Source organism: Centroberyx affinis, unplaced genomic scaffold (assembly GCF_046629955.1).
Source record: "Centroberyx affinis isolate AG114_WGS23_722 - 3 ecotype Tasmania unplaced genomic scaffold, CSIRO-AGI_Caff_v1 ptg001996l_1, whole genome shotgun sequence".
Classification (NCBI taxonomy): domain Eukaryota; kingdom Metazoa; phylum Chordata; class Actinopteri; order Beryciformes; family Berycidae; genus Centroberyx; species Centroberyx affinis.
In genome coordinates this window covers 17471-22878 of record NW_027280340.1, presented here as the reverse complement: position 1 = coordinate 22878, position 5408 = coordinate 17471, and positions in this window count along the sequence as shown.

The window sequence follows — 5408 nt, the reverse complement described above, 5'->3', positions numbered from 1 at the left end:
GTATAGTTCATGGCTCATTTGGGGTGTGATGCCTAATAGTAAACACTAGATGGAGCTGTAGGTGTTGCTGAGAATGGAGCAAGTATAAAGAAAAGCTGAATTAGATTTTGATTTTTCCTCTGTAAGTGTCATACAGCTGAGTTGTATCATTTGTTCAATCAAGTATTTCCAATCACTAATCATGTTGTCAGTGTTGGACGGATGTAGATTTCTGGATGAGCTTGATTGTTTATATGACATTTGACACTGCATCAGTCTAAATCAGTGATTCTCAACCTTTTTCATACCAAGGAACCTAATTCAGTCCACATTAGAGCCACAGACCCCCATTTGATGAGGTTTTGTCTCTCTGACCCAAATCTGAGAATATTTTTATTGTTAGATATGATTTTGTCCAGAATTCCATGACTGTCTGTGTTGTAGTTAGAGAGATAAAAGAGAACGTATGATCAAAACAGTCATTCTGCTATATTCTGTAGTTGTGTTAACTTCTGAAGTTTAACAATTCATCAGCTTACTGGGGGACCCCTGGAACCCCCTCAAGGACCTCTGGTGGTCCCCGGACCCCACGTTGAGAACCACTGGTCTAAATGACTGTGGGGTACTATGTTTTAGGCAATGTTAACATTCAACTACTAGCAAGTACTGACGCTAGCTTTTACTAGATATGGTAGATATAGTGTGTAAGTCAGATGTGTTAAGACAGTGATGGTTAGCTGGCCAGATAACTATTGTTAACTAGCTAACAAGATGACATTATCTAATAAGAGTCAGGTGTATCAGTGATGAAATGATTAGTTCCCAGTCAAAAACATCACAGAAATTAAAAATGTCTATTCAATTCTGTTGAGATTTGTTTAGAAATGCAATCAGCTGTAGACCTCCAACATGGCCAGCAGAGGGTGCTACATCACCTGAAAGCCATCTTCCACCTAATTAAGTTTCATGTGAAACTGTAGTGGTTCACGTGTATTTCCCAATACACAGGATGTGATGGGATAATCCCTTGTAATAATCCACAGTGAACATCCATACAGAAGCCCCATTCAGATGTTAAAACAATAGATGTACTGACTCACAAATGGTGACTGTAGAGGACATCGGGCTACACATCATTCACCAGTCACCTCATCTAAATGTTACAGCGTTGAGTGTGTGTTGAGTGTGGGTATGTCACTGGGGTTATCAAGTGGTCTCCCCCTATCACAGATTTTGCACTGAATTAAACCCACAACACCTCCACAAGGCTCAGCAGTAAGTTCCGTTCTGCACAGTATAGCTGCACAACAGGATTGTCAAAGGGAACAGAAACATCGCCTTGGACCTGAGCAGCACATCACTATTCCTCACCACAGGACCCTCATACACTCAAAGGACACACTCAATCACCACAGCAACGGCTTCTATAGTGGGAAACAAGGCCCTGTGCGTCAGGTATGTAATCATGCTTTTATGGAAAGCTGGAATAAAGGTAGAAAAGTGTGATGGTATGACTCATACTTAATAAGGACTTACTCACCTATCTGCCCTTTTCTTTTACATGCCTATCAAGTTTCCGAGATGGAATGGACATTTTTAGAATCTGATTTAATGGCTGAAGTCTTTCAGAAAAGAGTACATAAGCTTTCCTCAGTTTTTGTCCAAATCTACTTCATTCACATGCAATAGACTTGTTGATTTTAGTCAGTGGCATCTAAATATAAAGACCAGAATACTGTCATTTTTGGAGTGTTAATTTATTTGTTCCTGTATTGTCTGGGAGCAATAGGCTACTTTGTTTGCACACTGAAAGTATGTACTACTATGTCTGATAATGATAGAAGGAATACCAGAATGATGAGATTTCTTAAGGCTGACATGAGAAGCGACACACTGGGACATAATGCAGGTGCTGACAGAGTCGAACTCTACTCTGACATCACAGTTGTAATACAAACAACACACAAGCTTCAGATTGAGTGATACGGGGGAAATAATTTAAGGCAATGTAGATGGAAATTATTTCCTTCAGTATGGGTGGGAGTTGGCAAATGGGACAAAATAAGTGTGGATAGCATAATGAACAAAATATAATGAAGAAAAATCTCACTGATAAAAAAACATGCCTGCAGTTTAGTTGATTTGACCATTTACATGGTTGTTTATGTGTTGGGTGAGTTTTATGGTCGTGGGGCCCTTGAAACCAGTTAAATCCCTATTGTATAATTTCAAAACTGCATGAGTGTCGACAAGAAAAACATGTCTTCTCCATTTGTGAAAAACGGACTTTTGACAGATGTGAGAAAAACTCTTGCCTCAAAATGCTGCCTGTTTCTTACTCTGTGCCTATTCAATCCAAGATTACATTTGCGAGAGAATAGTCAGCAGTAGCTGCTGCAAATGACAAAATAGAAAGCCAGATGTAAAACTGCACCTTACAGTACTGAACACCCTGATGCTCAATGCAAGACCATTTCCCAATGTTGACTGGTGCTACAGTACTGAGAGCAGTTGAGGTTGTTTTGGTTGAGAAATGGATTCCATGTGCGATAACAAAACCAGTTATATCTCTCATCAGAAGCATTCTTTCACCTGATCAGTTCAATCAATAAGGAGGACCATCGAAAAGGTGTGGTTGGAATGTAATGGTTGATAGAAGATAAAAAAAAAAAAGATCTGGGCAACATTTCCTGGTTCTTTCTCATGCCACAAAAGCAAGCAACACTAAAGGAGTGCTGATTTTGCTATAGCAAGTCTTCGATCATCGACCAGTGCCTCCAGAACTGAATGAGAAATGTCCACTGGTGAGTACACCCTAGAGTATGCCATGCTGTCTACCATTAAGAATATTTGATTAGTCTATGGTATGTATATAACAGAAAAGTGGCTCTAATTATGCATTGTCTATTAACAGATGCAGGTATAGGAACGTTGTCATGCTCTTCAGAGTCTTCAATGCACAGACCTCCAGGTTGTAACAAAACACATAACAGTATATACATTACTCAATGCTATGTGCAAGTGTGAGAAAACATCAAAACATTAAGAATCACTGAATAATTCTTAGTCATGCACATACAGTAGCCTATACATACAGTATGTATATATACTGTATATGGACCATTCTACAGAAGTTGCAAATTGAGGGTTGGAAAAAGGTTGAAATTTGTGTTCTTTTTCCAAAAATCTTTTATAATACATGTGTTACACTATTTGAGGGACACAAATCCACTAGATGCACAGTGCAATCTCATGTCATATTTTCAGAATCAGTATTCATTTACTGACTGTTCCAAAATTTGTGTAAACCCTGCTATAAAATTAAAATTATACAACCAATTGATAATTTTAATCTACCTCACTGAAAATTACATTTTTAAAAATGTATTTTAACTGCTGTTGAATTTTAGTCAATTATCTTGAATTTTTAAATCAAATAAAAAATCGAATTAATGAAACTTTGTGAGAATGCAGTGCAAATGCTCCCTGTAAAAAGGACACATTTGATCACATGAATTTGATAGTTTCTGATTAATTACATTATTTAAACATCATTTGCACAAAAAGCAGGTGTTTAGGTTGTGACTGCGTTGTTGTGGCTGTGACAGCTCTTAAATATGTTCTACCACTACCAAATAATAATACCTCTCATGTAACCCTAACCCTAATGTAATATAAATACTTAGAATGATCAATATCACAAGCAGTGACCTAAGTGTATCCTTCAGCTATTTTATTTGGGCAGAAAAAATCCAGCAATGTGCAGTGGAATAGGCCTAAATGCTAAAACCTAGCTACTCATGTGGCCTTGATGTACAGGAATGCAATCTTATCTACTGGTAAAAAAAAATTTGTGGGTGTGGCTAAAAGTAGGCCAACTGTACAGACACAGTGAGTGTTTTGGTTGTGACATAAACGTGGGGGACAACATTTTTTCAATACTATTATTATATATTTAATTATTACAATATAGACTGCATTATTAGGGCCCGAGCACGACTTCGTGCGAAGCCCTATTGTATTTCGTTCTTAGTCATGATTTTTATTTTTATTGTTTGCTCGCGTTTTTGAGGGCCTAAACCAAGCCCCCAGGAACAGCTCTGGGCTGTGCGGCGATTTTGGCGTAGTGGCCAAGCCCGGTATTGCAAGTCACGTGACGCCATGGGGCCCAAAAAGACTTTTTCCCATAGAGATACATGGGGAAAGAAACACCTGTAAAACTCCGGGAAAATTTTTCTAGGTGTAGTACATAGTCCAAATGGAGTCTTTGAATTATCAATTTTGAAATCATTGGGTCCATTTTTCCTTGGAAGCCACCAAGAGCTGTATAAAGCTGTATTTTATGGAGCTCCGTGAACGCGCCTCCAGGCCATGGGAACGCTCCGTGCGCATTCACCGCTTCTACTTCCACTGTTGACAAGCTATACAGCTAGCTGATTGTTAGCAGAGGCTTTTAGCTGCATGTGATCAAACTAGATCACATTAAACTCAACCTACACGTCCGCCGACACTTAGGTTTAACAGGCAAGACTTCAGAACAATAACGGATGGTTTCTAATTTGTTTTTTTCTCTCTTGATTAAATAGGTCGCTTGCAAGCTAGCTAACGTTATAACATTGCTGTAGTTAACCAGCATATGCAGTTCTATGCACCTACTTACTATTGTATATTTATTTACATCTCAAAATTCTCCGTTTACAGACTATGCCTATGTACTTTTCTTTATCCTATTAAAGTTATGAATATATTTGGGCTTTGATGGTTGTTCTCATTTCTATTACTGTCTGTAAATTTATATTTAGATGTCCAATTTGAGTTAACCTGCTTGAGTTACTGATAATGTCTATTATGTAAATGGAATTGAGTCTTCTTCCAACCAGGGGTGTTTCTGGGCACTGCATAGGAAGATCAAGCTTATAGAAATTTTCTTATGACAGTCTAGATAGTGTAACACTTGCAAACTCAAATACACCTTGGTGTGACACAACAAACCTAGAATATTCCCAATGATAATAATTTAACTGATTTTTTTTTTCACTAGCAAACCTTACATCTAAGTTGCATAATGCAAACCTATCTTCATACACTGTTCATATAGGACTGTGTTTGATAAGAGTACTAATATTTATGTCATGACTAAATGTTGTGAGGTGACCCACCTTTGATCCAGTGTAGTTCAGTCCCATGGATTAAATCAGTATGCAGCAGAATAATAATGGCTACAAGTAATACTATCTATACACTGAGGCAACAGCAAGTTGGTTAACTTGGACTATGTGGTCTAGATGTGTGGCTTTAGTCAATATTGTCAGAAATTACTCACACTGTTGTACGTGTAATAACGTAATTGTAATAACCAAGGTAAGATGGAGATGGAAAAGTAATTTGAGGGCAATGGACTACAGAGTGATGACAACTAAGACTTATTT